Source organism: Pleurodeles waltl, unplaced genomic scaffold (genome assembly GCF_031143425.1).
Source record: "Pleurodeles waltl isolate 20211129_DDA unplaced genomic scaffold, aPleWal1.hap1.20221129 scaffold_214, whole genome shotgun sequence".
NCBI classification, from domain to species: domain Eukaryota; kingdom Metazoa; phylum Chordata; class Amphibia; order Caudata; family Salamandridae; genus Pleurodeles; species Pleurodeles waltl.
In genome coordinates this window covers 46,482-67,853 of record NW_027149920.1, presented here as the reverse complement: position 1 = coordinate 67,853, position 21,372 = coordinate 46,482, and the positions used below count along the sequence as shown (strand labels likewise).

At 52.2% G+C, this 21,372-nt stretch overlaps 11 non-coding genes across 11 annotated transcripts; 5 read left to right on the top strand and 6 right to left on the bottom strand.

Moving 5' to 3' along the window:
- The first annotated feature begins 2,992 nt into the window (after positions 1 to 2,992).
- Positions 2,993 to 3,063, top strand: TRNAG-GCC (transfer RNA glycine (anticodon GCC)). Its single transcript has one exon. It is a non-coding gene; the product is annotated as a tRNA-Gly (tRNA).
- Positions 3,064 to 3,134: 71 nt separating this feature from the next.
- TRNAW-CCA (transfer RNA tryptophan (anticodon CCA)) lies at positions 3,135 to 3,206 on the bottom strand. Its single transcript has one exon. It is a non-coding gene; the product is annotated as a tRNA-Trp (tRNA).
- A 398-nt stretch (positions 3,207 to 3,604) lies between these two features.
- TRNAN-GUU (transfer RNA asparagine (anticodon GUU)) lies at positions 3,605 to 3,678 on the bottom strand. Its single transcript has one exon. It is a non-coding gene; the product is annotated as a tRNA-Asn (tRNA).
- A 1,703-nt stretch (positions 3,679 to 5,381) lies between these two features.
- On the top strand, positions 5,382 to 5,452 carry TRNAG-GCC (transfer RNA glycine (anticodon GCC)). The gene has a single exon. It is a non-coding gene; the product is annotated as a tRNA-Gly (tRNA).
- Positions 5,453 to 5,523: 71 nt separating this feature from the next.
- On the bottom strand, positions 5,524 to 5,595 carry TRNAW-CCA (transfer RNA tryptophan (anticodon CCA)). Its single transcript has one exon. It is a non-coding gene; the product is annotated as a tRNA-Trp (tRNA).
- Positions 5,596 to 5,993: 398 nt separating this feature from the next.
- On the bottom strand, positions 5,994 to 6,067 carry TRNAN-GUU (transfer RNA asparagine (anticodon GUU)). The gene has a single exon. It is a non-coding gene; the product is annotated as a tRNA-Asn (tRNA).
- Positions 6,068 to 12,409: 6,342 nt separating this feature from the next.
- On the top strand, positions 12,410 to 12,480 carry TRNAG-GCC (transfer RNA glycine (anticodon GCC)). Its single transcript has one exon. It is a non-coding gene; the product is annotated as a tRNA-Gly (tRNA).
- A 540-nt stretch (positions 12,481 to 13,020) lies between these two features.
- On the bottom strand, positions 13,021 to 13,094 carry TRNAN-GUU (transfer RNA asparagine (anticodon GUU)). Its single transcript has one exon. It is a non-coding gene; the product is annotated as a tRNA-Asn (tRNA).
- Positions 13,095 to 14,799: 1,705 nt separating this feature from the next.
- On the top strand, positions 14,800 to 14,870 carry TRNAG-GCC (transfer RNA glycine (anticodon GCC)). Its single transcript has one exon. It is a non-coding gene; the product is annotated as a tRNA-Gly (tRNA).
- A 2,321-nt stretch (positions 14,871 to 17,191) lies between these two features.
- Positions 17,192 to 17,262, top strand: TRNAG-GCC (transfer RNA glycine (anticodon GCC)). Its single transcript has one exon. It is a non-coding gene; the product is annotated as a tRNA-Gly (tRNA).
- Positions 17,263 to 20,179: 2,917 nt separating this feature from the next.
- Positions 20,180 to 20,253, bottom strand: TRNAN-GUU (transfer RNA asparagine (anticodon GUU)). Its single transcript has one exon. It is a non-coding gene; the product is annotated as a tRNA-Asn (tRNA).
- Between the last annotated feature and the right edge of the window lie 1,119 nt (positions 20,254 to 21,372).

Here is a 21,372-nt window from a genome sequence, read left to right as displayed (position 1 = left end):
CAGGACGTGAAACACAGCAATCCCGGAATGGCCTGGTCTAAGATGCCTGTGCAATAGGCCTGGCCCTAGGCTTCCGGGGCTCTTCCTCGGCAGAGGCCCCAGTGGTATGAGCCCGACCAGCGCTGTGCCCGACCAGGGCTGTAGGGCGTGTTGGGAGCGCGTTAGGGACGCGAAAGAGGGCGCAGGGCGCAGAACTCTGCCCGTTTCTCCCCAGGATTTTGGGGAGGACAGGGAATCTGGCCAGGTCAGTGACTAGGCTTTCCCAGAAGGAAAGTCCAGTGACAGTGGCATGTTGTGAAACACAAGATTGCTGGTGGTCTGGAGGGTGCTTTCTGTCAGCCACTTCTCCCGGGAGCAGCCAGAGAGCAGGCTGATGTCGTGCTCTGTCAAGCACAACACTGGCCCCAAACCACTGTCCTTAGCAAAAGCAGAAACATTCATAGTTTCAGTCTCCTGCATCTGATTCCTGCCATCAGCATGTGAACGTTTGGCAGTCCAAGGCTTGCCATGCAAACTTTGTTCATAGGTGTCCCATGCGAATGCATGGGCCTCGTCACTACTGTCTACGGCAGGGCTCTCTGCTCAGGCTATGTAAGTGAAGCATTGGTGTTTCAGTGGTAGAATTCTCGCCTGCCACGCGGAAGGCCCGGGTTCGATTCCCAGCCAATGCAAAGCGCCCTTCTTTTGGCTTTGCTTTAGAAGTCAGAGATATAGACTTGGTGGGGGAAAAAATGTCAAAGAGTGACCCCGACGTGATTTGAACACACAACCTTCTGATCTGGAGTCAGACGCGCTACCGTTGCGCCACGAGGTCCCTGTGCATGCAGTTCTCAGCCCCGGATCAAGAAATGCTTCTGTGCCTTTTATTGGCCCTCAGTACGCCTGTGGTTAAAGTAGAAGGCTTGGTGTCCCGTTTCCAGTCCTATTGGTGGAAATGACTAGAGGTGAAGAGATGAGAGAAAATAGAAATGTTGAGATAGAGCATGTCACGCAGGCAAAGCGAGAGCTCTAAGAGCAAAGCCAGACAGCTGTGTTTTAATTCAGGACTTGATGTCCCGTTTCCAGTCCTATTGGTGGAAATGACTAGAGGTGAAGAGATGAGAGAAGATAGAAATGTTGAGATAGAGCATGTCACGCAGGCAAAGCGAGAGCTCTAAGAGCAAAGCCAGACAGCTGTGTTTTAATTCAGGACTTGATGTAGGCAAAAGCATACGTCCCTGGGTGGGCTTGAACCACCAACCTTTCGGTTAACAGCCGAACGTGCTAACCGATTGCGCCACAGAGACCAACCACCGCAGTGAGCGTGTTGGGACTCAATATATGTTTTTACCTTTGTGCTCCTGCCTGCAGCTCTAAGGTCCTGGCATAAGACAGGTAGGCTTAGACTCCATTGTGACATGTCTTACTTCTCTTAGAAGAAGGTTCTGAGTTGCCAGGCAGCTTATCTTCTGCCGGGCACACTTTCCTTTGCAGGCTTTCAGGTTGTGAATCCAGCACTGCTTAGGTGTCCATGTCAGACATGAGCAGCTCATTGAGCCCCACTGTGTGTTTTTTGTGGAGATACAACTCTCAGACTAGAGGGAGCAGGCGGGAAGTGGGTGAGACTCACACAGGGTGGGTGGGGCAGTTAAAGGATGTTATCTAATAGTGTAATCGAGGAGTTGGGTTTTTTGTGCTCTACACTTTAACCAGCGATTCTTTCTAAAAGGAAATCCCAGGGCAGTACCCGCAATGAGTGGCATCCCCACACCCGAGGTTGCATTGTGGTAGCTGTTCCCTGAGCCCATAGCCCCTGTCCCCATGTCGCCCTTTCTCCTCGTGTAACTCACCCCAGGTTCGGTGGCTCTGATACTTGCTGCTTCTGCTGCGCGATCATCCCCATGATCTGGGCCTTTGTACGAAATGTCATGTAAGATGACTTTATTCAGCACGGCGTTTGTCATTTGCTTGGTTGTCCTGTCACTGTTGGATGTTTTCTTGCGCAGACTACTGTCTAATGGTGGGAAGGCCACGAGACACGTGACTTTTCTCTTTCCTTGTTAGCATAGTTTCCTGCCACTGTCTTGGTGTGCTGCCAGCCTGTGAGACACGTGTCTTGCCCATCTCAGCTCCACTGTGGCATGTTAGATATGTCTTTGAGCAGAGTCCCGGTCCCAGAGTTGCTGCCTTCTCTGCACTCTGGCTTGTAAGACTGCAGGCAAAGGCCCTCCCTGGCCCCTCAGCCAGATAGATACATTTACCTGCAGGGCTCAGCTTTGGTGAAAGATATTGGCGAGAGAGAGGAAAGGGGACGGCCCGTGGTGCACCCCCTATTTTGCATAGAACCACAGCCTCCTGGGAGGGCAGAGACATGAGGGTTCTCAGGGAAAGCCCTCCCAGGAGTGTTGAAGGGCAGGACGTGAAACACAGCAATCCCGGAATGGCCTGGTCTAAGATGCCTGTGCAATAGGCCTGGCCCTAGGCTTCCGGGGCTCTTCCTCGGCAGAGGCCCCAGTGGTATGAGCCCGACCAGCGCTGTGCCCGACCACGGCTGTAGGGCGCGTTGGGAGCGCGTTAGGGACGCGAAAGAGGGCGCAGGGCGCAGAACTCTGCCCGTTTCTCCCCAGGATTTTGGGGAGGACAGGGAATCTGGCCAGGTCAGTGACTAGGCTTTCCCAGAAGGAAAGTCCAGTGACAGTGGCATGTTGTGAAACACAAGATTGCTGGTGGTCTGGAGGGTGCTTTCTGTCAGCCACTTCTCCCGGGAGCAGCCAGAGAGCAGGCTGATGTCGTGCTCTGTCAAGCACAACACTGGCCCCAAACCACTGTCCTTAGCAAAAGCAGAAACATTCATAGTTTCAGTCTCCTGCATCTGATTCCTGCCATCAGCATGTGAACGTTTGGCAGTCCAAGGCTTGCCATGCAAACTTTGTTCATAGGTGTCCCATGCGAATGCATGAGCCTCGTCACTACTGTCTACGGCAGGGCTCTCTGCTCAGCCTATGTAAGTGAAGCATTGGTGGTTCAGTGGTAGAATTCTCGCCTGCCACGCGGGAGGCCCGGGTTCGATTCCCGGCCAATGCAAAGCGCCCTTCTTTTGGCTTTGCTTTAGAAGTCAGAGATATAGACTTGGTGGGGAAAAAAATGTCAAAGAGTGACCCCGACGTGATTTGAACACGCAACCTTCTGATCTGGAGTCAGACGCGCTACCGTTGCGCCACGAGGTCCCTGTGCATGCAGTTCTCAGCCCCGGATCAAGAAATGCTTTTGTGCATTTTATTGGCCCTCAGTACGCCTGTGGTTAAAGTAGAAGGCTTGGTGGCCCGTTTCTAGTCCTATTGGTGGAAATGACTAGAGGTGAAGAGATGAGAGAAGATAGAAATGTTGAGATAGAGCATGTCACGCAGGCAAAGCGAGAGCTCTAAGAGCAAAGCCAGACAGCTGTGTTTTATTTCAGGACTTGATGTCCCGTTTCCAGTCCTATTGGTGGAAATGACTAGAGGTGAAGAGATGAGAGAAGATAGAAATGTTGAGATAGAGCATGTCACGCAGGCAAAGCGAGAGCTCTAAGAGCAAAGCCAGACAGCTGTGTTTTAATTCAGGACTTGATGTAGGCAAAAGCATACGTCCCTGGGTGGGCTTGAACCACCAACCTTTCGGTTAACAGCCGAACGCGCTAACCGATTGCGCCACAGAGACCAACCACCGCAGTAAGCGTGTTGGGACTCAATATATGTTTTTACCTTTGTGCTCCTGCCTGCAGCTCTAAGGTCCTGGCATAAGACAGGTAGGCTTAGACTCCATTGTGACATGTCTTACTTCTCTTAGAAGAAGGTTCTGAGTTGCCAGGCAGCTTATCTTCTGCCGGGCACACTTTCCTTTGCAGGCTTTCAGGTTGTGAATCCAGCACTGCTTAGGTGTCCATGTCAGACATGAGCAGCTCATTGAGCTCCACTGTGTGTTTTTTGTGGAGATACAACTCTCAGACTAGAGGGAGCAGGCGGGAAGTGGGTGAGACTCACACAGGGTGGGTGGGGCAGTTAAAGGATGTTATCTAATAGTGTAATCGAGGAGTTGGGTTTTTTGTGCACTACACTTTAACCAGCGATTCTTTCTAAAAGGAAATCCCAGGGCAGTACCCGCAATGAGTGGCATCCCCACACCCGAGGCTGCATTGTGGTAGCTGTTCCCTGAGCCCCTAGCCCCTGTCCCCATGTCGCCCTTTCTCCTCGTGTAACTCACCTCAGGTTCGGTGGCTCTGATACTTGCTGCTTCTGCGCGATCATCCCCATGATCTGGGCCTTTGTACGAAATGTCATGTAAGATGACTTTATTCAGCACAGCGTTTGTCATTTGCTTGGTTGTCCTGTCACTGTTGGATGTTTTCTTGCGCAGACTACTGTCTAATGGTGGGAAGGCCACGAGACACGTGACTTTTCTCTTTCCTTGTTAGCATAGTTTCCTGCCACTGTCTTGTTGTGCTGCCTGCCTGTGAGACACGTGTCTTGCCCATCTCAGCTCCACTGTGGCATGTTAGATATGTCTTTGAGCAGAGTCCCGGTCCCAGAGCTGCTGCCTTCTCTGCACTCTGGCTTGTAAGACTGCAGGCAAAGGCCCTCCCTGGCCCCTCAGCCAGATAGATACATTTACCTGCAGGGCTCAGCTTTGGTGAAAGATATTGGCGAGAGAGAGGAAAGGGGACGGCCCGTGGTGCACCCCCTATTTTGCAAAGAACCACAGCCTCCTGGGAGGGCAGAGACATGAGGGTTCTCAGGGAAAGCCCTCCCAGGAGTGTTGAAGGGCAGGACGTGAAACACAGCAATCCCGGAATGGCCTGGTCTAAGATGCCTGTGCAATAGGCCTGGCCCTAGGCTTCCGGGGCTCTTCCTCGGCAGAGGCCCCAGTGGTATGAGCCCGACCAGGGCTGTGCCCGACCAGGGCTGTAGGGCGCGTTGGGAGCGCGTTAGGGACGCGAAAGAGGGCGCAGGGCGCAGAACTCTGCCCGTTTCTCCCCAGGATTTTGGGGAGGACAGGGAATCTGGCCAGGTCAGTGACTAGGCTTTCCCAGAAGGAAAGTCCAGTGACAGTGGCATGTTGTGAAACACAAGATTGCTGGTGGTCTGGAGGGTGCTTTCTGTCAGCCACTTCTCCCGGGAGCAGCCAGAGAGCAGGCTGATGTCGTGCTCTGTCAAGCACAACACTGGCCCCAAACCACTGTCCTTAGCAAAAGCAGAAACATTCATAGTTTCAGTCTCCTGCATCTGATTCCTGCCATCAGCATGTGAACGTTTGGCAGTCCAAGGCTTGCCATGCAAACTTTGTTCATAGGTGTCCCATGCGAATGCATGAGCCTCGTCACTACTGTCTACGGCAGGGCTCTCTGCTCAGCCTATGTAAGTGAAGCATTGGTGGTTCAGTGGTAGAATTCTCGCCTGCCACGCGGGAGGCCCGGGTTCGATTCCCGGCCAATGCAAAGCGCCCTTCTTTTGGCTTTGCTTTAGAAGTCAGAGATATAGACTTGGTGGGGAAAAAAATGTCAAAGAGTGACCCCGACGTGATTTGAACACGCAACCTTCTGATCTGGAGTCAGACGCGCTACCGTTGCGCCACGAGGTCCCTGTGCATGCAGTTCTCAGCCCCGGATCAAGAAATGCTTTTGTGCATTTTATTGGCCCTCAGTACGCCTGTGGTTAAAGTAGAAGGCTTGGTGGCCCGTTTCTAGTCCTATTGGTGGAAATGACTAGAGGTGAAGAGATGAGAGAAGATAGAAATGTTGAGATAGAGCATGTCACGCAGGCAAAGCGAGAGCTCTAAGAGCAAAGCCAGACAGCTGTGTTTTATTTCAGGACTTGATGTCCCGTTTCCAGTCCTATTGGTGGAAATGACTAGAGGTGAAGAGATGAGAGAAGATAGAAATGTTGAGATAGAGCATGTCACGCAGGCAAAGCGAGAGCTCTAAGAGCAAAGCCAGACAGCTGTGTTTTAATTCAGGACTTGATGTAGGCAAAAGCATACGTCCCTGGGTGGGCTTGAACCACCAACCTTTCGGTTAACAGCCGAACGCGCTAACCGATTGCGCCACAGAGACCAACCACCGCAGTGAGCGTGTTGGGACTCAATATATGTTTTTACCTTTGTGCTCCTGCCTGCAGCTCTAAGGTCCTGGCATAAGACAGGTAGGCTTAGACTCCATTGTGACATGTCTTACTTCACTTAGAAGAAGGTTCTGAGTTGCCAGGCAGCTTATCTTCTGCCGAGCACACTTTCCTTTGCAGGCTTTCAGGTTGTGAATCCAGCACTGCTTAGGTGTCCATGTCAGACATGAGCAGCTCATTGAGCCCCACTGTGTGTTTTTTGTGGAGATACAACTCTCAGACTAGAGGGAGCAGGCGGGAAGTGGGTGAGACTCACACAGGGTGGGTGGGGCAGTTAAAGGATATCTAATAGTGTAATCGAGGAGTTGGTTTTTTTGTGCACTACACTTTAACCAGCGATTCTTTCTAAAAGGAAATCCCAGGGCAGTACCCGCAATGAGTGGCATCCCCACACCCGAGGTTGCATTGTGGTAGCTGTTCCCTGAGCCCATAGCCCCTGTCCCCATGTCGCCCTTTCTCCTCGTGTAACTCACCCCAGGTTCGGTGGCTCTGATACTTGCTGCTTCTGCTGCGCGATCATCCCCATGATCTGGGCCTTTGTACGAAATGTCATGTAAGATGACTTTATTCAGCACGGCGTTTGTCATTTGCTTGGTTGTCCTGTCACTGTTGGATGTTTTCTTGCGCAGACTACTGTCTAATGGTGGGAAGGCCACGAGACACGTGACTTTTCTCTTTCCTTGTTAGCATAGTTTCCTGCCACTGTCTTGGTGTGCTGCCAGCCTGTGAGACACGTGTCTTGCCCATCTCAGCTCCACTGTGGCATGTTAGATATGTCTTTGAGCAGAGTCCCGGTCCCAGAGCTGCTGCCTTCTCTGCACTCTGGCTTATAAGACTGCAGGCAAAGGCCCTCCCTGGCCCCTCAGCCAGATAGATACATTTACCTGCAGGGCTCAGCTTTGGTGAAAGATATTGGCGAGAGAGAGGAAAGGGGACGGCCCGTGGTGCACCCCCTATTTTGCATAGAACCATAGCCTCCTGGGAGGGCAGAGACATGAGGGTTCTCAGGGAAAGCCCTCCCAGGAGTGTTGAAGGGCAGGACGTGAAACACAGCAATCCCGGAATGGCCTGGTCTAAGATGCCTGTGCAATAGGCCTGGCCCTAGGCTTCCGGGGCTCTTCCTCGGCAGAGGCCCCAGTGGTATGAGCCCGACCAGGGCTGTGCCCGACCAGGGCTGTAGGGCGCGTTGGGAGCGCGTTAGGGACGCGAAAGAGGGCGCAGGGCGCAGAACTCTGCCCGTTTCTCCCCAGGATTTTGGGGAGGACAGGGAATCTGGCCAGGTCAGTGACTAGGCTTTCCCAGAAGGAAAGTCCAGTGACAGTGGCATGTTGTGAAACACAAGATTGCTGGTGGTCTGGAGGGTGCTTTCTGTCAGCCACTTCTCCCGGGAGCAGCCAGAGAGCAGGCTGATGTCGTGCTCTGTCAAGCACAACACTGGCCCCAAACCACTGTCCTTAGCAAAAGCAGAAACATTCATAGTTTCAGTCTCCTGCATCTGATTCCTGCCATCAGCATGTGAACGTTTGGCAGTCCAAGGCTTGCCATGCAAACTTTGTTCATAGGTGTCCCATGCGAATGCATGGGCCTCATCACTACTGTCTACGGCAGGGCTCTCTGCTCAGCCTATGTAAGTGAAGCATTGGTGGTTCAGTGGTAGAATTCTCGCCTGCCACGCGGGAGGCCCTGGTTCGATTCCCGGCCAATGCAAAGCGCCCTTCTTTTGGCTTTGCTTTAGAAGTCAGAGATATAGACTTGGTGGGGAAAAAAATGTCAAAGAGTGACCCCGACGTGATTTGAACACGCAAACTTCTGATCTGGAGTCAGACGCGCTACCGTTGCGCCATGAGGTCCCTGTGCATGCAGTTCTCAGCCCCGGATCAAGAAATGCTTCTGTGCCTTTTATTGGCCCTCAGTACGCCTGTGGTTAAAGTAGAAGGCTTGGTGTCCCGTTTCCAGTCCTATTGGTGGAAATGACTAGAGGTGAAGAGATGAGAGAAGATAGAAATGTTGAGATAGAGCATGTCACGCAGGCAAAGCGAGAGCTCTAAGAGCAAAGCCAGACAGCTGTGTTTTAATTCAGGACTTGATGTAGGCAAAAGCATACATTCCTGGGTGGGCTTGAACCACCAACCTTTTGGTTAACAGCCGAGCACGCTAACCGATTGCGCCACAGAGACCAACCACTGCATTGAGCGTGTTGGGACTCAATATATGTTTTTACCTTTGTGCTCCTGCCTGCAGCTCTAAGGTCCTGGCATAAGACAGGTAGGCTTAGACTCCATTGTGACATGTCTTACTTCTCTTAGAAGAAGGTTCTGAGTTGCCAGGCAGCTTATCTTCTGCCGGGCACACTTTCCTTTGCAGGCTTTCAGGTTGTGAATCCAGCACTGCTTAGGTGTCCATGTCAGACATGAGCAGCTCATTGAGCCCCACTGTGTGTTTTTTGTGGAGATACAACTCTCAGACTAGAGGGAGCAGGCGGGAAGTGGGTGAGACTCACACAGGGTGGGTGGGGCAGTTAAAGGATGTTATCTAATAGTGTAATCGAGGAGTTGGTTTTTTTGTGCACTACACTTTATCCAGCGATTCTTTCTAAAAGGAAATCCCAGGGCAGTACCCGCAATGAGTGGCATCCCCACACCCGAGGTTGCATTGTGGTAGCTGTTCCCTGAGCCCATAGCCCCTGTCCCCATGTCGCCCTTTCTCCTCGTGTAACTCACCCCAGGTTCGGTGGCTCTGATACTTGCTGCTTCTGCTGCGCGATCATCCCCATGATCTGGGCCTTTGTACGAAATGTCATGTAAGATGACTTTATTCAGCACGGCGTTTGTCATTTGCTTGGTTGTCCTGTCACTGTTGGATGTTTTCTTGCGCAGACTACTGTCTAATGGTGGGAAGGCCACGAGACACGTGACTTTTCTCTTTCCTTGTTAGCATAGTTTCCTGCCACTGTCTTGGTGTGCTGCCAGCCTGTGACACACGTGTCTTGCCCATCTCAGCTCCACTGTGGCATGTTAGATATGTCTTTGAGCAGAGTCCCGGTCCCAGAGCTGCTGCCTTCTCTGCACTCTGGCTTATAAGACTGCAGGCAAAGGCCCTCCCTGGCCCCTCAGCCAGATAGATACATTTACCTGCAGGGCTCAGCTTTGGTGAAAGATATTGGCGAGAGAGAGGAAAGGGGACGGCCCGTGGTGCACCCCCTATTTTGCATAGAACCACAGCCTCCTGGGAGGGCAGAGACATGAGGGTTCTCAGGGAAAGCCCTCCCAGGAGTGTTGAAGGGCAGGACGTGAAACACAGCAATCCCGGAATGGCCTGGTCTAAGATGCCTGTGCAATAGGCCTGGCCCTAGGCTTCCGGGGCTCTTCCTCGGCAGAGGCCCCAGTGGTATGAGCCCGACCAGGGCTGTGCCCGACCAGGGCTGTAGGGCGCGTTGGGAGCGCGTTAGGGACGCGAAAGAGGGCGCAGGGCGCAGAACTCTGCCCGTTTCTCCCCAGGATTTTGGGGAGGACAGGGAATCTGGCCAGGTCAGTGACTAGGCTTTCCCAGAAGGAAAGTCCAGTGACAGTGGCATGTTGTGAAACACAAGATTGCTGGTGGTCTGGAGGGTGCTTTCTGTCAGCCACTTCTCCCGGGAGCAGCCAGAGAGCAGGCTGATGTCATGCTCTGTCAAGCACAATACTGGCCCCAAACCACTGTCCTTAGCAAAAGCAGAAACATTCATAGTTTCAGTCTCCTGCATCTGATTCCTGCCATCAGCATGTGAACGTTTGGCAGTCCAAGGCTTGCCATGCAAACTTTGTTCATAGGTGTCCCATGCGAATGCATGGGCCTCGTCACTACTGTCTACGGCAGGGCTCTCTGCTCAGGCTATGTAAGTGAAGCATTGGTGGTTCAGTGGTAGAATTCTTGCCTGCCACGCGGGAGGCCCGGGTTCGATTCCCGGCCAATGCAAAGCGCCCTTCTTTTGGCTTTGCTTTAGAAGTCAGAGATATAGACTTGGTGGGGAAAAAAATGTCAAAGAGTGACCCCGACGTGATTTGAACACACAACCTTCTGATCTGGAGTCAGACGCGCTACCGTTGCGCCACGAGGTCCCTGTGCATGCAGTTCTCAGCCCTGGATCAAGAAATGCTTCTGTGCCTTTTATTGGCCCTCAGTACGCCTGTGGTTAAAGTAGAAGGCTTGGTGGCCCGTTTCCAGTCCTATTGGTGGAAATGACTAGAGGTGAAGAGATGAGAGAAGATAGAAATGTTGAGATAGAGCATGTCACGCAGGCAAAGCGAGAGCTCTAAGAGCAAAGCCAGACAGCTGTGTTTTAATTCAGGACTTGATGTCCCGTTTCCAGTCCTATTGGTGGAAATGACTAGAGGTGAAGAGATGAGAGAAGATAGAAATGTTGAGATAGAGAATGTCACGCAGGCAAAGCGAGAGCTCTAAGAGCAAAGCCAGACAGCTGTGTTTTAATTCAGGACTTGATGTAGGCAAAAGCATACGTCCCTGGGTGGGCTTGAACCACCAACCTTTCGATTAACAGCTGAACGCGCTAACCGATTGCGCCACAGAGACCAACCACCGCAGTGAGCGTGTTGGGACTCAATATATGTTTTTACCTTTGTGCTCCTGCCTGCAGCTCTAAGGTCCTGGCATAAGACAGGTAGGCTTAGACTCCATTGTGACATGTCTTACTTCTCTTAGAAGAAGGTTCTGAGTTGCCAGGCAGCTTATCTTCTGCCGGGCACACTTTCCTTTGCAGGCTTTCAGGTTGTGAATCCAGCACTGCTTAGGTGTCCATGCCAGACATGAGCAGCTCATTGAGCCCCACTGTGTGTTTTTTGTGGAGATACAACTCTCAGACTAGAGGGAGCAGGCGGGAAGTGGGTGAGACTCACACAGGGTGGGTGGGGCAGTTAAAGGATGTTATCTAATAGTGTAATCGAGGAGTTGGGTTTTTTGTGCACTACACTTTAACCAGCGATTCTTTCTAAAAGGAAATCCAAGGGCAGTACCCGCAATGAGTGGCATCCCCACACCCGAGGTTGCATTGTGGTAGCTGTTCCCTGAGCCCATAGCCCCTGTCCCCATGTCGCCCTTTCTCCTCGTGTAACTCACCCCAGGTTCGGTGGCTCTGATACTTGCTGCTTCTGCTGCGCGATCATCCCCATGATCTGGGCCTTTGTACGAAATGTCATGTAAGATGACTTTATTCAGCACGGCGTTTGTCATTTGCTTGGTTGTCCTGTCACTGTTGGATGTTTTCTTGCGCAGACTACTGTCTAATGGTGGGAAGGCCACGAGACACGTGACTTTTCTCTTTCCTTGTTAGCATAGTTTCCTGCCACTGTCTTGGTGTGCTGCCAGCCTGTGAGACACGTGTCTTGCCCATCTCAGCTCCACTGTGGCATGTTAGATATGTCTTTGAGCAGAGTCCCGGTCCCAGAGCTGCTGCCTTCTCTGCACTCTGGCTTATAAGACTGCAGGCAAAGGCCCTCCCTGGCCCCTCAGCCAGATAGATACATTTACCTGCAGGGCTCAGCTTTGGTGAAAGATATTGGCGAGAGAGAGGAAAGGGGACGGCCCGTGGTGCACCCCCTATTTTGCATAGAACCATAGCCTCCTGGGAGGGCAGAGACATGAGGGTTCTCAGGGAAAGCCCTCCCAGGAGTGTTGAAGGGCAGGACGTGAAACACAGCAATCCCGGAATGGCCTGGTCTAAGATGCCTGTGCAATAGGCCTGGCCCTAGGCTTCCGGGGCTCTTCCTCGGCAGAGGCCCCAGTGGTATGAGCCCGACCAGGGCTGTGCCCGACCAGGGCTGTAGGGCGCGTTGGGAGCGCGTTATGGACACGAAAGAGGGCGCAGGGCGCAGAACTCTGCCCGTTTCTCCCCAGGATTTTGGGGAGGACAGGGAATCTGGCCAGGTCAGTGACTAGGCTTTCCCAGAAGGAAAGTCCAGTGACAGTGGCATGTTGTGAAACACAAGATTGCTGGTGGTCTGGAGGGTGCTTTCTGTCAGCCACTTCTCCCGGGAGCAGCCAGAGAGCAGGCTGATGTCGTGCTCTGTCAAGCACAACACTGGCCCCAAACCACTGTCCTTAGCAAAAGCAGAAACATTCATAGTTTCAGTCTCCTGCATCTGATTCCTGCCATCAGCATGTGAACGTTTGGCAGTCCAAGGCTTGCCATGCAAACTTTGTTCATAGGTGTCCCATGCGAATGCATGGGCCTCGTCACTACTGTCTACGGCAGGGCTCTCTGCTCAGCCTATGTAAGTGAAGCATTGGTGGTTCAGTGGTAGAATTCTCGCCTGCCACGCGGGAGGCCCGGGTTCGATTCCCGGCCAATGCAAAGCACCCTTCTTTTGGCTTTGCTTTTGAAGTCAGAGATATAGACTTGGTGGGGAAAAAAATGTCAAAGAGTGACCCCGACGTGATTTGAACACACAACCTTCTGATCTGGAGTCAGACGCGCTACCATTGCGCCACGAGGTCCCTGTGCATGCAGGTCACAGCCCCGGACAAGAAATGCTTCTGTGCCTTTTATTGGCCCTCAGTACGCCTGTGGTTAAAGTAGAAGGCTTGGTGTCCCGTTTCCAGTCCAATTGGTGGAAATGACTAGAGGTGAAGAGATGAGAGAAGATAGAAATGTTGAGATAGAGCATGTCACGCAGGCAAAGCGAGAGCTCTAAGAGCAAAGCCAGACAGCTGTGTTTTAATTCAGGACTTGATGTCCCGTTTCCAGTCCTATTGGTGGAAATGACTAGAGGTGAAGAGATGAGAGAAGATAGAAATGTTGAGATAGAGCATGTCACGCAGGCAAAGCGAGAGCTCTAAGAGCAAAGCCAGACAGCTGTGTTTTAATTCAGGACTTGATGTAGGCAAAAGCATACGTCCCTGGGTGGGCTTGAACCACCAACCTTTCGGTTAACAGCCGAACACGCTAACCGATTGCGCCACAGAGACCAACCACCACAGTGAGCGTGTTGGGACTCAATATATGTTTTTACCTTTGTGCTGCTGCCTACAGCTCTAAGGTCCTGGCATAAGACAGGTAGGCTTAGACTCCATTGTGACATGTCTTACTTCTCTTAGAAGAAGGTTCTGAGTTGCCAGGCAGCTTATCTTCTGCCGGGCACACTTTCCTTTGCAGGCTTTCAGGTTGTGAATCCAGCACTGCTTAGGTGTCCATGTCAGACATGAGCAGCTCATTGAGCCCCACTGTGTGTTTTTTGTGGAGATACAAATCTCAGACTAGAGGGAGCAGGCGGGAAGTGGGTGAGACTCACACAGGGTGGGTGGGGCAGTTAAAGGATGTTATCTAATAGTGTAATCGAGGAGTTGGGTTTTTTGTGCTCTACACTTTAACCAGCGATTCTTTCTAAAAGGAAATCCCAGGGCAGTACCCGCAATGAGTGGCATCCCCACACCCGAGGTTGCATTGTGGTAGCTGTTCCCTGAGCCCATAGCCCCTGTCCCCATGTCGCCCTTTCTCCTCGTGTAACTCACCCCAGGTTCGGTGGCTCTGATACTTGCTGCTTCTGCTGCGCGATCATCCCCATGATCTGGGCCTTTGTACGAAATGTCATGTAAGATGACTTTATTCAGCACGGCGTTTGTCATTTGCTTGGTTGTCCTGTCACTGTTGGATGTTTTCTTGCGCAGACTACTGTCTAATGGTGGGAAGGCCACGAGACACGTGACTTTTCTCTTTCTTTGTTAGCATAGTTTCCTGCCACTGTCTTGGTGTGCTGCCAGCCTGTGAGACACGTGTCTTGCCCATCTCAGCTCCACTGTGGCATGTTAGATATGTCTTTGAGCAGAGTCCCGGTCCCAGAGTTGCTGCCTTCTCTGCACTCTGGCTTGTAAGACTGCAGGCAAAGGCCCTCCCTGGCCCCTCAGCCAGATAGATACATTTACCTGCAGGGCTCAGCTTTGGTGAAAGATATTGGCGAGAGAGAGGAAAGGGGACGGCCCGTGGTGCACCCCCTATTTTGCATAGAACCATAGCCTCCTGGGAGGGCAGAGACATGAGGGTTCTCAGGGAAAGCCCTCCCAGGAGTGTTGAAGGGCAGGACGTGAAACACAGCAATCCTGGAATGGCCTGGTCTAAGATGCCTGTGCAATAGGCCTGGCCCTAGGCTTCCGGGGCTCTTCCTCGGCAGAGGCCCCAGTGGTATGAGCCCGACCAGGGCTGTGCCCGACCAGGCTGTAGGGCGCGTTGGGAGCGCGTTAGGGACGCGAAAGAGGGCGCAGGGCGCAGAACTCTGCCCGTTTCTCCCCAGGATTTTGGGGAGGACAGGGAATCTGGCCAGGTCAGTGACTAGGCTTTCCCAGAAGGAAAGTCCAGTGACAGTGGCATGTTGTGAAACACAAGATTGCTGGTGGTCTGGAGGGTGCTTTCTGTCAGCCACTTCTCCCGGGAGCAGCCAGAGAGCAGGCTGATGTCGTGCTCTGTCAAGCACAACACTGGCCCCAAACCACTGTCCTTAGCAAAAGCAGAAACATTCATAGTTTCAGTCTCCTGCATCTGATTCCTGCCATCAGCATGTGAACGTTTGGCAGTCCAAGGCTTGCCATGCAAACTTTGTTCATAGGTGTCCCATGCGAATGCATGGGCCTCATCACTACTGTCTACGGCAGGGCTCTCTGCTCAGCCTATGTAAGTGAAGCATTGGTGGTTCAGTGGTAGAATTCTCGCCTGCCACGCGGGAGGCCCGGGTTCGATTCCCGGCCAATGCAAAGTGCCCTTCTCTTGGCTTTGCTTTAGAAGTCAGACATATAGACTTGGTGGGGAAAAAAATGTCAAAGAGTGACCCCGACGTGATTTGAACACGCAACCTTCTGATCTGGAGTCAGCCGCGCTACCGTTGAGCCACGAGGTCCCTGTGCATGCAGTTCTCAGCCCCGGATCAAGAAATGCTTCTGTGCCTTTTATTGGCCCTCAGTACGCCTGTGGTTAAAGTAGAAGGCTTGGTGGCCCGTTTCCAGTCCTATTGGTGGAAATGACTAGCGGTGAAGAGATGAGAGAAGATAGAAATGTTGAGATAGAGCATGTCACGCAGGCAAAGCGAGAGCTCTAAGAGCAAAGCCAGACAGCTGTGTTTTAATTCAGGACTTGATGTCCCGTTTCCAGTCCTATTGGTGGAAATGACTAGAGGTGAAGAGATGAGAGAAGATAGAAATGTTGAGATAGAGCATGTCACGCAGGCAAAGCGAGAGCTCTAAGAGCAAAGCCAGACAGCTGTGTTTTAATTCAGGACATGATGTAGGCAAAAGCCTACGCCCTTGGGTGGGCTTGAACCACCAACCTTTCAGTTAAGAGCCGAACGCGCTAACCGATTGCGCCACAGAGACCAACCACCGCAGTGAGCGTGTTGGGACTCAATATATGTTTTTACCTTTGTGCTCCTGCCTGCAGCTCTAAGGTCCTGGCATAAGACAGGTAGGCTTAGACTCCATTGTGACATGTCTTACTTCTCTTAGAAGAAGGTTCTGAGTTGCCAGGCAACTTATCTTCTGCCGGGCACACTTTCCTTTGCAGGCTTTCAGGTTGTGAATCCAGCACTGCTTAGGTGTCCATGTCAGACATGAGCAGCTCATTGAGCCCCATTGTGTGTTTTTTGTGGAGATACAACTCTCAGACTAGAGGGAGCAGGCGGGAAGTGGGTGAGACTCACACAGGGTGGGTGGGGCAGTTAAAGGATGTTATCTAATAGTGTAATCGAGGAGTAGGGTTTTTTGTGCTCTACACTTTAACCAGCGATTCTTTCTAAAAGGAAATCCCAGGGCAGTACCCGCAATGAGTGGCATCCCCACACCCGAGGTTGCATTGTGGTAGCTGTTCCCTGAGCCCATAGCCCCTGTCCCCATGTCGCCCTTTCTCCTCGTGTAACTCACCCCAGGTTCGGTGGCTCTGATACTTGCTGCTTCTGCTGCGCGATCATCCCCATGATCTGGGCCTTTGTACGAAATGTCATGTAAGATGACTTTATTCAGCACGGCGTTTGTCATTTGCTTGGTTGTCCTGTCACTGTTGGATGTTTTCTTGTGCAGACTACTGTCTAATGGTGGGAAGGCCACGAGACACGTGACTTTTCTCTTTCCTTGTTAGCATAGTTTCCTGCCACTGTCTTGGTGTGCTGCCAGCCTGTGAGACACGTGTCTTGCCCATCTCAGCTCCACTGTGGCATGTTAGATATGTCTTTGAGCAGAGTCCCGGTCCCAGAGTTGCTGCCTTCTCTGCACTCTGGCTTGTAAGACTGCAGGCAAAGGCCCTCCCTGGCCCCTCAGCCAGATAGATACATTTACCTGCAGGGCTCAGCTTTGGTGAAAGATATTGGCGAGAGAGAGGAAAGGGGACGGCCCGTGGTGCACCCCCTATTTTGCATAGAACCACAGCCTCCTGGGAGGGCAGAGACATGAGGGTTCTCAGGGAAATCCCTGCCAGGAGTGTTGAAGGGCAGGACGTGAAACACAGCAATCCCGGAATGGCCTGGTCTAAGATGCCTGTGCAATAGGCCTGGCCCTAGGCTTCCGGGGCTCTTCCTCGGCAGAGGCCCCAGTGGTATGAGCCCGACCAGGGCTGTGCCCGACCAGGGCTGTAGGGCGCATTGGGAGCGCGTTAGGGACGCGAAAGAGGGCGCAGGGCGCAGAACTCTGCCCGTTTCTCCCCAGGATTTTGGGGAGGACAGGGAATCTGGCCAGGTCAGTGACTAGGCTTTCCCAGAAGGAAAGTCCAGTGACAGTGGCATGTTGTGAAACACAAGATTGCTGGTGGTCTGGAGGGTGCTTTCTGTCAGCCACTTCTCCCGGGAGCAGCCAGAGAGCAGGCTGATGTCGTGCTCTGTCAAGCACAACACTGGCCCCAAACCACTGTCCTTAGCAAAAGCAGAAACATTCATAGTTTCAGTCTCCTGCATCTGATTCCTGCCATCAGCATGTGAACGTTTGGCAGTCCAAGGCTTGCCATGCAAACTTTGTTCATAGGTGTCCCATGCAAATGCATGGGCCTCATCACTACTGTCTACGGCAGGGCTCTCTGCTCAGCCTATGTAAGTGAAGCATTGGTGGTTCAGTGGTAGAATTCTCGCCTGCCACGCGGGAGGCCCGGGTTCGATTCCCGGCCAATGCAAAGCGCCCTTCTTTTGGCTTTGCTTTAGAAGTCAGAGATATAGACTTGGTGGGGAAAAAAATGTCAAAGAGTGACCCCGACGTGATTTTAACACGCAACCTTCTGATCTGGAGTCAGCCGCGCTACCGTTGCGCCACGAGGTCCCTGTGAATGCAGTTCTCAGCCCCGGATCAAGAAATGCTTCTGTGCCTTTTATTGGCCCTCAGTACGCCTGTGGTTAAAGTAGAAGGCTTGGTGTCCCGTTTCCAGTCCTATTGGTGGAAATGACTAGAGGTGAAGAGATGAGAGAAGATAGAAATGTTGAGATAGAGCATGTCACGCAGGCAAAGCGAGAGCTCTAAGAGCAAAGCCAGACAGCTGTGTTTTAATTCAGGACTTGATGTCCCGTTTCCAGTCCTATTGGTGGAAATGACAAGAGGTGAAGAGATGAGAGAAGATAGAAATGTTGAGATAGAGCATGTCACGCAGGCAAAGCGAGAGCTCTAAGAGCAAAGCCAGACAGCTGTGTTTTAATTCAAGACTTGATGTAGGCAAAAGCATACGTCCCTGGGTGGGCTTGAACCACCAACTTTTCGGTTAACAGCCAAACACGCTAACCGATTGCGCCACAGAGACCAACCACCACAGTGAGCGTGTTGGGACTCAATATATGTTTTTACCTTTGTGCTCCTGCCTGCAGCTCTAAGGTCCTGGCATAAGACAGGTAGGCTTAGACTCCATTGTGACATGTCTTACTTCTCTTAGAAGAAGGTTCTGAGTTGCCAGGCAGCTTATCTTCTGCCGGGCACACTTTCCTTTGCAGGCTTTCAGGTTGTGAATCCAGCACTGCTTAGGTGTCCATGTCAGACATGAGCAGCTCATTGAGCCCCACTGTGTGTTTTTTGTGGAGATACAACTCTCAGACTAGAGGGAGCAGGCGGGAAGTGGGTGAGACTCACACAGGGTGGGTGGGGCAGTTAAAGGATGTTATCTAATAGTGTAATCGAGGAGTTGGTTTTTTTGTGCACTACACTTTAACCAGCGATTCTTTCTAAAAGGAAATCCCAGGGCAGTACCCGCAATGAGTGGCATCCCCACACCCGAGGTTGCAGTGTGGTAGCTGTTCCCTGAGCCCATAGCCCCTGTCCCCATGTCGCCCTTTCTCCTCGTGTAACTCACCCCAAGTTCGGTGGCTCTGATACTTGCTGCTTCTGCTGCGCGATCATCCCCATGATCTGGGGCTTTGTACGAAATGTCATGTAAGATGACTTTATTCAGCACGGCGTTTGTCATTTGCTTGGTTGTCCTGTCACTGTTGGATGTTTTCTTGCGCAGACTACTGTCTAATGGTGGGAAGGCCACGAGACACGTGACTTTTCTCTTTCCTTGTTAGCATAGTTTCCTGCCACTGTCTTGGTGTGCTGCCAGCCTGTGAGACACGTGTCTTGCCCATCTCAGCTCCACTGTGGCATGTTAGATATGTCTTTGAGCAGAGTCCCGGTCCCAGAGCTGCTGCCTTCTCTGCACTCTGGCTTGTAAGACTGCAGGCAAAGGCCCTCCCTGGCCCCTCAGCCAGATAGATACATTTACCTGCAGGGCTCAGCTTTGGTGAAAGATATTGGCGAGAGAGAGGAAAGGGGACGGCCCGTGGTGCACCCCCTATTTTGCATAGAACCACAGCCTCCTGGGAGGGCAGAGACATGAGGGTTCTCAGGGAAAGCCCTCCCAGGAGTGTTGAAGGGCAGGACGTGAAACACAGCAATCCCGGAATGGCCTGGTCTAAGATGCCTGTGCAATAGGCCTGGCCCTAGGCTTCCGGGGCTCTTCCTCGGCAGAGGCCCCAGTGGTATGTGCCCGACCAGGGCTGTAGGGCGCGTTGGGAGCGCGTTAGGGACGCGAAAGAGGGCGCAGGGCGCAGAACTCTGCCCGTTTCTCCCCAGGATTTTGGGGAGGACAGGGAATCTGGCCAGGTCAGTGACTAGGCTTTCCCAGAAGGAAAGTCCAGTGACCGTGGCATGTTGTGAAACACAAGATTGCTGGTGGTCTGGAGGGTGCTTTCTGTCAGCCACTTCTCCCGGGAGCAGCCAGAGAGCAGGCTGATGTCGTGCTCTGTCAAGCACAACACTGGCCCCAAACCACTGTCCTTAGCAAAAGCAGAAACATTCATAGTTTCAGTCTCCTGCATCTGATTCCTGCCATCAGCATGTGAACGTTTGGCAGTCCAAGGCTTGCCATGCAAACTTTGTTCATAGGTGTCCCATGCGAATGCATGGGCCTCGTCACTACTGTCTACTGCAGGGCTCTCTGCTCAGCCTATGTAAGTGAAGCATTGGTGGTTCAGTGGTAGAATTCTCGCCTGCCACGCGGGAGGCGCGGGTTCGATTCCTGGCCAATGCAAAGCGCCCTTCTTTTGGCTTTGCTTTAGAAGTCAGAGATATAGACTTGGTGGGGAAAAAAATGTCAAAGAGTGACCCCGACGTGATTTGAACACACAACCTTCTGATCTGGAGTCAGACGCGCTACCATTGCGCCACGAGGTCCCTGTGCATGCAGTTCTCAGCCCCGGATCAAGAAATGCTTCTGTGCCTTTTATTGGCCCTCAGTACGCCTGTGGTTAAAGTAGAAGGCTTGGTGTCCCGTTTCCAGTCCTATTGGTGGAAATGACTAGAGGTGAAGAGATGAGAGAAGATAGAAATGTTGAGATAGAGCATGTCACGCAGGCAAAGCGAGAGCTCTAAGAGCAAAGCCAGACAGCTGTGTTTTAATTCAGGACTTGATGTCCCGTTTCCAGTCCTATTGGTGGAAATGACTAGAGGTGAAGAGATGAGAGAAGATAGAAATGTTGAGATAGAGCATGTCACGCAGGCAAAGCGAGAGCTCTAAGAGCAAAGCCAGACAGCTGTGTTTTAATTCAGGACTTGATGTAGGCAAAAGCATACGTCCCTGGGTGGGCTTGAACCACCAACCTTTCGGTTAACAGCCGAACGCGCTAACCGATTGCGCCACAGAGACCAACCACCGCAGTGAGCGTGTTGGGACTCAATATATGTTTTTACCTTTGTGCTCCTGCCTACAGCTCTAAGGTCCTGGCATAAGACAGGTAGGCTTAGACTCCATTGTGACATGTCTTACTTCTCTTAGAAGAAGGTTCTGAGTTGCCAGGCAGCTTATCTTCTGCCGGGCACACTTTCCTTTGCAGGCTTTCAGGTTGTGAATCCAGCACTGCTTAGGTGTCCATGTCAGACATGAGCAGCTCATTGAGCCCCACTGTGTGTTTTTTGTGGAGATACAACTCTCAGACTAGAGGGAGCAGGCGGGACGTGGGTGAGACTCACACAGGGTGGGTGGGGCAGTTAAAGGATGTTATCTAATAGTGTAATCGAGGAGTTGGGTTTTTTGTGCTCTACACTTTAACCAGCGATTCTTTATAAAAGGAAATCCCAGGGCAGTACCCGCAATGAGTGGCATCCCCACACCCGAGGTTGCATTGTGGTAGCTGTTCCCTGAGCCCATAGCCCCTGTCCCCATGTCGCCCTTTCTCCTCGTGTAACTCACCCCAGGTTCGGTGGCTCTGATACTTGCTGCTTCTGCTGCGCGATCATCCCCATGATCTGGGACTTTGTACGAAATGTCATGTAAGATGACTTTATTCAGCACGGCGTTTGTCATTTGCTTGGTTGTCCTGTCACTGTTGGATGTTTTCTTGCGCAGACTACTGTCTAATGGTGGGAAGGCCATGAGACACGTGACTTTTCTCTTTCCTTGTTAGCATAGTTTCCTGCCACTGTCTTGGTGTGCTGCCAGCCGTTGAGACACGTGTCTTGCCCATCTCAGCTCCACTGTGGCATGTTAGATATGTCTTTGAGCAGAGTCCCGGTCCCAGAGTTGCTGCCTTCTCTGCACTCTGGCTTGTAAGACTGCAGGCAAAGGCCCTCCCTGGCCCCTCAGCCAGATAGATACATTTACCTGCAGGGCTCAGCTTTGGTGAAAGATATTGGCGAGAGAGAGGAAAGGGGACGGCCCGTGGTGCACCCCCTATTTTGCATAGAACCATAGCCTCCTGGGAGGGCAGAGACATGAGGGTTCTCAGGGAAAGCCCTCCCAGGAGTGTTGAAGGGCAGGACGTGAAAC